This window comes from Chiloscyllium punctatum, chromosome 2, assembly GCF_047496795.1.
Source record: "Chiloscyllium punctatum isolate Juve2018m chromosome 2, sChiPun1.3, whole genome shotgun sequence".
Lineage (NCBI taxonomy): Eukaryota > Metazoa > Chordata > Chondrichthyes > Orectolobiformes > Hemiscylliidae > Chiloscyllium > Chiloscyllium punctatum.
Window position 1 is genome coordinate 17,539,241 of NC_092740.1, and position 12,283 is coordinate 17,551,523.

Here is a 12,283-nt window from a genome sequence, read left to right on the forward strand (position 1 = left end):
GGTAGCAGTGCTAGCCACTGAGCCACCGTGGCAAGCTATTTTCTATAAATCCCAGGCTCTTGGAGATACCAGGAACACTGACATGGAAATGAGTGAGGAAGAAGCCACAAAGAGAGACGATGAACCTATAATGTTGCAGCATCTTTGATGGCATTAAAACATCCCAAGGTGCGTTGCTGCAATGTTTTGTGGACAAAGTTTGACACCAAACAGTTCTTAATTTGTGTATGGGATGTCAGCATCACTGGCAAGCCTGGCATTGGCTGCCCATCCCTAGTTACCCTTAAGCAGGGCTCCAGACCACTTCAGAGGGCAGATAAGAATCAACCACATTCCTGTGAGTCTGGAGTCACATGTAGGCCAGATTTCCTTCTCTGAAGGGTATTCATGAACCAGATGGGTTTTTCTGGCCATCAGCCATCATTAGACTCTTAATCCCAATTTTTTTTATTGAATTCAAATTCTGCTATCTGCTGTGGTGGAATTTGAACCAGGGTCTCCGGAATGTTATTTGGGTCTCTAGATTAACAGGCCACTGCTCCCCTTTAATTATTGAATAAAGGTGTCACCATCTGCCATGATGAGATTTGAACACACATTCACCAAAGCATGACACTGGGTTTCTGGATCAGTAGTCCAGTGACAATCATCACTAGTCCATTGTGCTACCACTTCCTCAGGTCTAGTGATCCAAATTGTATGGACGTAGGAACAGGAATAGGCCATGCAGCCTGCCACCTCCCCCCCCCAACCTCCCCCGCATATCAACTCATTGCCACTCTAACGTCCTATCCCCTAATGGTGTTAGCCTCCAAACTGAGTGTCCTATCCCTTAATGGTGTTAGACTCCGGATTGAGGGTCCTATCCCCTCATGGCGTTAGACTCCAGATTGACGGTCCTATTCCCTAATGGTGTTAGCCTCTGGCTTGAGTGTCCTATTCCCTAATGGTGTTAGCCTCTGGATTGAGTGTCCTATCCCCTAATGGTGTTAGTCTCCGGATGGAGTGTCCTATCCCTTAATGGTGTTAGACTTGGGATTGAGTATCCTATCCCCAAATGGCGTTAGACTCCGGATTGAGTGTCCTATCCCCTAATGGTGTTAGCTTCTGGATTGTGTGTCCTATTCCCTAATGATGTTAGCCTCTGGATTGACTGTCCTATTCCCAAATGGTGTTAGTCTCTGGATTGAGTGTGCACAGCCCTCTGTTTTACAAACAAAACAGTGAGAAGCATTGAAGATGCCATACCAGGACGCCTATATTAATGACAGGAGATACAAAAAGACCATTAAGACAAAGCCCGTCTTTGTTCAGTTCATGGCTCCTGGGTTCAGGAAAAGACAGTATGACCGACACGCCAGGCCGCTGGGATCCAGGGCAGAAGCAGCCACAAGGACCAATCTCATCACTGATCCCGGGAAGGATGACATTGCAAAAGCCTCCCAATGGAACTCTGACTAGCCAGATACGGGGCTGAAACTACCTCAATGCTGCTGGCCTCCGCAGATGGAGCAGCCAATAGCAGGTCCCCATGCTCGCCCCTCCGCCAGCCCCCTCCTCAACGCAGAGTCCCGCACTGGACTCACTGGCTATCAGCACACTTACTGACAAAGACACCGACCTGGGGTCTACCACATTGTAGTGTGTCTGGAGTCACATATAAACCGGGGTAAAGATGGTAGATTCTCAATGGGTTTTCCTGACAATGGTTTCATGATCACCATTAGCCTCTAAATCCCAGATAAAAGAAAAAAAAGAGACAAAATCTTCACACAGAGAGTAAGTAGGGGAGTTTATAAAGTGTAAAATACATTACATTCTTCTGTGAGAGTGGAGATGTGCATCCCTTTAAGGCCAGGAAGTATTTGCAATATGTGAATCTATGCAAGTCGCAGGCAGTCGGTATTCAGGTTCAGGACCATGGAACAGTATTTTGTTCCTTAGTTTTTTTTGGAATGTGAGGTACAGGAGCTTGATGGTAGTGAACAGGTTGAGTGCATTAGAGAGACCGATACTGGGTTACACGGAGACACTAGGTAGTTGAAGGACTGAAACATTATAATGTTTAGCACAGTGTGCTGTTTTACCAAAGTACAGCAGTGCTCACTGTGTTCTGTATCTCCACGATGACAAAAACAAACTCAGCAAATTCTGTGCTTGTTAGGAGTTTAAGCACTATCAATGATGAAGTCACTGCACTTGGGAATTTCCTGCCAGTAAATACCAGTAAAACATTGGCTTATCTGTCCTGCTACTTCCTTCTGTGACTCAACAACAAATCGTATTTCACAACCCTCCTGTGAAGCGTGTTTTGTGATGTGGAAGGCGCTATATGAATGCAGGTAGTTATTGTTGCTAAGTTAGCTTACAGCTTTAACAGTTAGAATCCAGGTAGAAGAAAATCGAGAGAAAATGAGTCTGTTATTTTTTTTTTCTGCGTGATACAGAGACTCTATCCCTCACTGTTCCCCTCACACCCTATCTTCCCCATTTTATTTCTAAAAAGACCAAAAGACTCCCACTCTGGTTCCCACCTGCATTGATTCTTTCACCACTGCATAAAGACGAGATGAGTGGCCTGGCAAAGGTGGAGGGAGATCGAGTAACTCTGTTTTAAATCAGTCTTTGGAAACTAAGTGTTGCTAGCAAGGTCAGTATTTCATCAGAGAATCCCTTCAGTGTGGAAATAGGCCATTTGGCCCAAGAAGTCCACACTGACCCTCCGAAGAGTATCCCACCCAGACCCATCCCCCTACTCTATATTACCCCTGACTAATGCACCTAACCTACACATTCCTGGACACTATGGGTAACTCAACATGGCCAATTCACCTGACCTGCACATCTTTGAACTGTGGGCGGAAACCGGAACAATCCCACACAGACACAAGGAAAATGTGCAAACCCCACACAGACAGTCGGCCAAGGCTGGAATTGAACCCAGGACCCTGGCGCTGTGAGGCAGCAGTGCTAATCACTGAGCCACTGTGCCGCCTGTTCCTAGCTCCACATCTGAAGGTGGGGATGAGCTGCCTTCTTGAACCACATCCATGCATTTGGTATGGGAAACTTTTGGGAATAGGGTTGCGGTTAGGAATAAGGAGGGGATTCCAGGATTTTGACCCAGTGACACGAAAGGAATAGCAACGTATTTCTAAGTCAGGATGGTGTGTAGCTTGAGGGGGAACATGCATGTGGTGGCATTCCCATGTATCTGCTGCCCCTTCTCCTTTCTCAATGAAGGTGATGGCCTACTGCTTATGTTGCCCAATATTAATCAAAAATATTTATATTACTCACTAGCTACCGGTGAGTCCAGTGCGGGACTCTGCGTTGAGGAGGGGGCTGGCGGAGGGGTGAGCTTGGGGAGCTGCTATTGGCTGCTCCATCAGCGGAGGCCAGCAGCATTGAGGCAGTTTCAGCCCCGTATCCGGCTAGTCGGAGTTCAGTTGGGAGGCTTTTGCAATGCCCTCCTTCCCGGGATCAGCGACGAGATTGGTCCTTGTGGCAGCTTCTGCCCTGGATCCCAGCGGCCTGGCGTGTCGGTCATACTGTCTTCTCCCGAACCCAGGAGCCGTGAACTGAACTAAGATGGGCTTTGTCTTAGTGATTTTTTTTCTTATCTATGCCTTCTGTCATTAATATAGGCACCATGGTATGGCATCTTCAACACTTCTCACTGTTTTGTTTGTAAAAAATACAAGTGACAATAAATGACTACTCTGTTCCACTCTATGTTCCATTAGGATGTGGGTTGTACTGACCAGTGGAGAGCGACTGTATTGTTACCACTAAAGGGGAGGGCTGAATGGCCTCATTCTGCATTGCAGCCATTCTATGATTTAATGTCTGTGAGTTGTACAGCCCTCTGAGATCTTCTGCTCTCTTCCAAGAAATATAATAATGTTCTGGGGACCTGGGTTCAAATCCCTTGGTGGATAATGGAATTTGGACTCTGGAATTAAGCATCTATTGGTTGACCAAGAAACCATTTGTCAGGAACACCCATCTGGAATCTACCATCCTTACCTTGGCCTGGCCTGCCTGTGACTCCAGACACACAACAATGTGGTTGACACTGGGAATGTTGGCCCAGCCAGCGATACCCACATCCTGTGAGTGAGTGGAAACTAAGTGGTTGGAAGATTGGAAGGTGCTGTGGGAGGAGTCTTGGTGAGTTACCGCAGTGCATCGTACAGAAGCTCGTTGGTATTGAGCCTTGGTAGCGGAGGGTGTAGGTAGGATCCTGACAAAAGGGAATGCTTTTTTTTCCTGGAAGGTCTAGAGTGCTGTTGGAGCTGCACCCATTCTGTAATGCACGCGCTGTCTGACATGTGAGGAGTATTGGAGAGCCTCTGTGCAGAATTTCACAGAGAAATGGTGAAGGGTGTGTTGGGGTCAGGGAGGGAGAGGTGGGCTCTGACTCCGTTGAGATACCATTCCCCCACCCCCCCTCAGTGAGTTACAGCAGTGCTGTGCAAACTTTGTTCAGTGACAAGGACCCCTTTCACAAAAGGAGTTACCACAGAGCCCTTCGAAATTTCGACCCTTAATCCTGAAACATACTCCCGTTTTAGTAATGTTTTTGAGGAAGCAGTTTGTACATGTGTCAGTGAGGTGAGTAGACCTGTTTCACCCAGGGGCATCTGTACACAATTTGTGTATATATTTATTGCATAGATACATCTGCCTGTATAGATTGAACTTGGCGAAAAGTGAGGACTGCAGATGCTGGAGATTAGAGTCAAGATTAGAGTGATGCAGGAATGAGGGCTCATGCCCGAAACACCGATTCTCCTGCTCCTCGGATGCTGCCTGACCTGCTGTGCACTTCCAGCACCACTCTAATCCTGCCCCTGTATAAATTGAATCCCTTGTATATAAGACAGACAGCCACATCTGTTTTGCCAATGTCAATAGATCTGAGGCTGGAAAAGCACATTAGATTAGACAGTATCCGAGGAGTAGGAAAATGGGCTGAAACGTTGACTTTCCTGCTCCTCGGATGCTGCCTGACCTGCCGTGCTTTTCCAGCCTCACATCTGTTGACTCTGGCTTCCAGCATCTGCAGTTCCTCACTGCCTGCGTTGTCAACGCAGTGGTTAGCGTGTACTCCCTGGTCCGAGCTCTTAACTCCTCCTGCAGTTTCAATGTTCAGGAAACATTTTGACACTATTCTGCAGACTGCCTCCCCACTCCTACAGGGACTTAAAAAGAATCTCTGTGGACCCCAAAGTGTCTAAATCCCTCCCCAGTGTCACCAACTTTGAGAGGCTGTGCCCCGAAGGAGTTTTTGTTCCGTGAGAATTCCATGTGTAAAGTGATCCACCTTTCCTCCGCACCTTACCCCCGGCCCTTTCAAATGACTGTATTAACTCTCCAGACCCTGCCTTTAATGTAGACCGTAACAATGTTCAAGGATTGTCTGCAGACATTGTGTTTACACAGCCAGCGAACACCATTAGTCATCGCATCACCCTCAACTATGCAGACAGGTCTGTACTGAATCAAAAAGCATTTGTGTTGTCCAACCCTTGAACTCACAATGTGGTTCCCATTATCTTGGATTTACCTCTGATACTCTCTTGATGCACTTGACAGATTGAATTATAATGTCGAGGTGACAAACCTCTTCTCTCCTCCTCACGCTAAGACGTGGTTCCACAGCTTTTGGTATTGCCTCTGGCTCCTGTCTCAACTGATCAAAGAGTGGCTTTTATTTCTGTGTGTGTGTGTGAGAGAGAGAGAGAGTCTATGTGAGTGCGAGAGAGACTGTGTGAGTGTGTGTGTGTGAGTGAGTGTGTATGTGTGTGTGTGTGTGAGAGAGAGAGAGGCTGTATGTGTGAGAGAAACTGCGTGTATGTGTGTGTGAGAGAGAGAAGCTCTGCATGGGTGTGAGAAAAATTGTGTATGTGCATGTGTCTGTCTATGTGTGCGTGTGTTTGTGTGTGTGTATCTGTGTGTGTATGCGTATCTGTTTGTGTGTCTGTGTATGTGTGATCGTGTCTGTGTGTGTGTGTGTCTGCGTATCTGTGTGTGTGTCTGTACGTGTGCCTGTGTATTGACATCATTTGTTTTGCCTCCACTACAGATTTCCTCAGGAAGGTGGCAAGGACAGGGTGGAAATTAGCATCGGGGAGGGTGGGTACGTTGGGGACGAGAAGTGCAGTATCTGCATTTATGTATTTCTGCATTTCTCGTCATTAACTTACAACAACAACTGGCATTTATGTAGCAGCGTTACTTCAGTGCGACATCCAGCCGGGTTTTGCAGCAGCAAGTCAGATGAGGAGCTTTTGCGAGCAGGTGTCTGTTTATTGTTTATATGAACATAGGAATGGACAGAGGCCATTTGGCCCTTTTGAGCCTGTTCCACCATTCGATTTGATCTTGGGTTATGTTATGAGCAGCTACTGCCTGCCCCTCCATGATGAGTTCCCCTCATTGGCTGTCAGCTTAGGCCACAGGCTGTCTTGATGGTTCTGAAAAATTGTTGGCTCTCTTGTGTTCTTTCTCCCCAGCACGTGTTCTCCATGGGGTGGCTTGCATGCAGTGATGTTGTCTTCAGATCAGTGTCAGACTGCCACAATTCTCTCAAGCTGTGGCTGCATTTCCAGTTAGCAAAATGATTTTATACCTGAGCCGGATGAGATTGAGTTTCTCTTGGTTGGTTTTGTTGAAGCAAGTTGTGCTGTTTCCTAGCAGCAGGACTCTGGGACCTGTTGGCAGATATTTGTTGTCCTTCATGTTATGATCACCCAGGCATCGAGCGGCAGATGGTAACTGCCAGGGGTGCTGGAAGGGCCGCAGTGAGACACTGATTAAACAGGAGCCACTTCTCGGGTTCTGTGATGTTCCCGTTTCCTGTGTCATTGCTTCTCTTGCCCCTCACTCCACTATTTGGGGCCCAGGATCATGGAGATGGCAGGTGGAAAGCAGTGGTCCAGCAGTGGACCTTATGTGGACAATGACGTGGTTGAGAAGGTGCTAATGCTTTGGACTGTGCATCACCGTGCCATTTGCACCTGTCTCGCTGGTCGTTGGTTACAGCCAGGTTATGTTGCAGATGTTTCATCAGGAACAGAGCTCCATTGGAGTTTGAATTTGTGTGTCGGACACACCCTCCTGCAGACTGGCATCCTTCCAGACTATGGTCATGAACTCCTTGAGGAGGACCAGTCTATCACTCATCAAGGTCCTCTATTGGAGCTTGGCATTCTCAAGCATCCTGGGAGAATTGCAGTTCCTAATGTCAATGGACTGATGGCAATATGAGTCCCAAAGGAAGTCACAGGCCTGTGTCTCCGGAGTATCTGAAGATCCCTGACCTTGTGGTGGAAGGATCCTGGCCCCGTGTAGGGACTTAGTATGTCTTGGAGCCTCTTTGTGTGACACACACGACCCCATGACCTGGGACTTGACTTGTATCCAGAACGTTTGCTGCAGTTCTCTGTCATTTACATCACACCATTTACATTAACTTGCCTGAACTCGATGTATGGAAACACTTCAACTATGAAAAACAGGAAGGTTTGTAATTAGGGCCTGATGGCTTAATGGATTGTCGCATCCCAAAACAAAATCGGGCTGCTTCCCATGCTTATGCTCTTCATCTGCTCCCTGGCAACCCCAGATGCAGTGAAAGTGTTCACTTCTCTTTAATAACAAGCCATTTGCCCTACCAATGATAATTCCACCATTGTTACTTGGGCTGGAACTTACAAGAAAATTGACAGCATCTTAACAACGCATGCTGTTATTAAAGAGAAAATTGGCTGGCAGACATAGGGTGTTATAAATCTCCAGAATTTCCAGTTTCATTTACATTCTTCAGTGTTTGTTTTAGACAAACAGTGGCTTCTCTTCCTCCTTTAAGTACTGTCTATATTTGCATATTAAATCAGCCGCAAACACTTTAATTAATGCAAGTGTCTTTCTCGTGATGAGCTGATTGTTAACAATGTGGATCATCATTTTGTTTCATTAGCTGTTGGGAAACTGAAAACCAAACGTACCAAATGATCTCCAAAGTAGAAAATACCAACAAGGCTTTTATGCAACATTTACTTTAACACCAAACAGGATCAAAGTAAATTACACATGAACCTACAAGCAAATGATACTACAAATAGAAAGTTAAGTGCCACTTAAAATAGACTACACAACAAAGTTATGACTTACACAACCACAAGAATTCACTTAACTACCCTCAGAAATGGCAATATATAGATATACTGCATAGCAATATTCAGGCAAGGTAACTCTGGTGCTCTATCCAACAAATGCTTTTGTTTTAAAGTTTCGTGCATAAGACTCACTTCCACAAAGCACCCCTCCTCTCGGTGGTGTAGCTTTTCAGAGTTCCTGTTCAATTGAACAACCAGTACCACCCCCATTCATAATCTGGCTACTTCTGAGTAAACACCAGCTTTCCAGATCTTAGATGATCCAAACTAGCTTGCACAGTGTCTTCAAGAGCTCCCATCTCCTTTTCTGTCAAAAGGAAAAACTGAGTTGTGATTTATTTCTCCTTTCTTCAATAGTTCTCTGCACATAAGGGAACTCCTATTTCCCTGGGGATACCTGGAGATCACAGCAGGTTAGACAGTATCCATGGAGAAAAAGCAAGCTAAAGTTTCGAGCCTGGATTACTCCATTACTTTCTCTCCATGGATACTGTCTGACCCATTGCGATCTCTGGCATTTTTTTTGTTTTCAGTACAGATTCCAGCATCTGCAGTAAATTTACTCCTCGATCTCTGTCTGCTTGGTCTCTGTGTTTGCATCTGTCCACTGATGGCCTTCACTCTGCGTGCAGCTCCTCTGCTTGTAGTTTGCTTTATACCTGAAGTTGTTCTGTTTGTCTGGCCACGTAGTTTCTGTCCTAACTTCCTTCCATTGGTTCTGCCTCCAGTTCACGGAGCTCACCTGGACCAGTATTTTTGCATGTCCTCATCGATCACAAATGATTCCTGATACAAACTCCTGGAAGTGAATTTTAAAACATTGAGAAAATTCTTATTGAAACTGTGTTGTTTTTGAGAATGCTTGCAATTGTTTTACTGCCCTGCTTTTGGGTCAAATATTCTGACACTTTCCAATATAGACAGTGAACAGCGTTATCAGTGGCATCACATTGCTTCAAGTTGTGAATTGTTATTGAAGGTATCCAAGTATCAGATCTTACGGTTTTGTTTTAGCTAACTCTCTTTTTTGAGTCATTTTGCCTCTCTTTATTTCACTTTCTTCATTTGATTTGAGTGTAATTTCCCTTCATTCTTCAACCTTCTCTTCGTTGTGGGTATGTTCCCTGAGCTGGGAAGTTGATTTGCAGACACTTCGTCCCCTGTCTAGGTGACACCTTCAGAGGCTTTGGAACCTCCCGTGAAACGCTGCTGTACTGTGTCTTCGGAAATTTATTTGGTTCCATTCCTGCTGCATCTGGTTGTCGGTTCTGGTAGTTTGTTGCAGAGGCCGGCCTATTGGGTCTAGGTCTAAGTGTTTGTTGATGAAGTCTATGACTGAGTGCCATACTTTTAGAAATTCTATGGCTGTCATATGTTTAGCTTGACCTATCATCATTATGATGTCCCAGTCGAATTTGTGGTCCTTGTATGTGTGGCTACTAGGGACAGCTGGTCGTGGGGTTTAATGGCTAGATGGTGTTCGTGGATGCGGATTGCTAGTTGTGTGCCTATTTGCCTGGTATAGTGTTTTGTGCAGTTTTTGCATAGAATCCTGTAAATTACCTTAGTCTTGCACACCATGGGTATAGGATCAGCTACTTGGAAGACACTTTTGTAATCATTAAGAGACCAGAAATCGAGAACACACACCGGATCATCGACACCATACTCACAGGGATCAGATTTACGAGAGATGAGGAAACCAACAATCGACTCCCATTCCTGGATGTGATGGTACAAGGAACACAGAATGGTGAATGAAGCACAAAAGTGTGCAGAAAAGCCACACACACACCAACCTGGTCCTGAATTCTAACAGCAACACCCGAACACACACAGGAGAAGTCGCATTAGGACCCTGTACAAAAGGCGTACCACACACTGCAGCACTCCCGGCCTAGAAGAAGAGGAACACCTCTGCAGTATATTCACCAAGAACGGATATCCCCGCAACTTCATCCGCAAATGCCTGACAGACATACAACACGACAGGGACCTGCCACCACCTAACTCACTAGTCACACTACCTTATATGTAAAAAGTGTCAGAGCCAATAGCTAGATTTCTCTGACCACTCAGATAAACCGATAGCCACACTCAGACAACAACTCACCAGGACAAAAGACCCTCTACCCATGGTGTGCAAGACTAAGGTAATTTACAGGATTCAACGCAAAGACTGCATGAGACACTATACAGGGAAAACAGGCACACAACTAGCAATCCACAAACACCAACTAACCACTAAACCCCACGACCAGCTGCCCCTAGTAGAAACACAGAGATTACAAGGACCACAAATTCGACTGGGACAACTCAAAGATCATAGGCCAAACCAAACAGAGGAGAGCCAGAGAATTTCTAGAGGCATTGCACTCATCCACAGACTCCATCAACAACACATAGACCTAGACCCAATAGGCCAGCCTCAACAAGGAACAACAGGAACAGGTAACCAGATGGAGCAGAAACAGAACCAAATAAATTCCCGAAGACACAATATAGCAGCGCTTCACAGGAGGCTCCAAAGCACTGAAGGTGTCACCTAAACAGGGAACGAAATGTCTGCAAATCAACTTCCCAGCTCAGCGAACATACCCACAATGACAGCAAACTGCACCCAAGCTAAAAGTGTTTACACAGCCCTTTGTCCTTCTCTGTTAATATCTTTGAAATCACTGGGAGGTCTGGCAGCATCTGTGGAGAGAAATCCGAGTGACTGAGGAAGGGACACCGGACCCGAAACATTAACTCTGATTTCTCTCCACAGATGCTGCCAGATCTCCTGAGCTTTTCCAACAATTTCTGTTTCAATTGTAAAAGTTACAGTCCGTCTCTCACTACTGACTGAGCCCTTAGATGCCTCTTTGTGTTCACTTTGCCGTTATAAATACCCAATATCACAAAGTCAGGTCACAACAAAGGGTTTTGAACTGAATGGTGCATAAACCTTCTGACCAACTGTGTATACTGCAAGTTGCCTCTCTTCCCCCAAGATTTGGTTGTGGTTTAACTAAAGTGCAGAAAGGAAGAATCTCACTTCCTGATAAAGTAAATCCACAAAGTTTTTAATCCTCTTTGTTGTGGAGTTGAAAGAAAATATAAACATTTCTGGGAACTATTGAACTAACTGTTTTCACATTATTGTCATGCTTGGTGACAGAAGTCACAGTTCCCAAGAAAGAGATTTTTATTTTATTTGTTGATGTTGCCAACATCTGTTGCCCATGCCCAGTTTTCCTGGGAAGGGCAGAGGACAGCTGTCTTTTTGAACATCTTTGAGGTGTTGGTGCTCCCGCAATGCCCTTGGGGGCAAATCCTCCAGGATTTTGACCCAGTGATACTGAGGGAACGGTGATATATTTCCAACTCAGGATGGTGAGTGGCTTGGAGAGGAATTTGCAGGGATGATGTTCCCATCTGTCTATGCCCTGGTCCTTTTAGATGGCAGTGTTTGTGGGTTTGGAAGGGGCTGTGGTGAATTTCTGCTGGGCATCTTGAGTGATTGAATGTTGATGGCCGATCAAGTGTGCTGCTCTCTCCTGGATTTTGCCAACATGTTAAGTGTTATTGGGACACCACCGAGAAAGTTGTGACTCTTTGCAATTCTATTCCTCAGGTAGCAGCATATTTGAGCATCTTTAAGGAAGAAATAGACAGATTCTTAGTAAGCAAGGGGTGGGGCTGAAATGTTACTGAATGTAGGCGGATTTAAGGTTACGGATATGATCAGCGATGATCTCATTAAATGGCAGAGCAGACTCATGGGACTGAATTGTCACTTTGTTTGAATGTTTCTGTCCTGCTGCCACCACCCCCCTCAGAGTTCACATGCACTGTTCATGGGTTCAATATATATTCTTTCTGTTTGCACTGGTGTACTCTCAGGCTGTTGTGTGAGTTTAGCTGAAGTGTTTTGTTTGTCTGTCCGGAACTTGACAGGAATTAGTTGCTGTGTATAATGCAGGATTCCTTCATCACCAACACTGACTTGACTTCCATGCCTCATTAACTATAAAAGACTTCATGACGTCCTGACAAGAAATGTCAAGTTCTTTCTTTCATTTTAGGTCAACTGTGATACCTGTGTGGATCTT

General features: G+C 45.5%; 1 protein-coding gene across 4 annotated transcripts in view; it reads left to right on the forward strand.

Annotated features, from left to right (window-relative positions):
• Nucleotides 1-12,283, forward strand: part of palld (palladin, cytoskeletal associated protein) — a 453,391-nt gene that overhangs the window by 197,273 nt on the left and 243,835 nt on the right. The window lies entirely within an intron of this gene.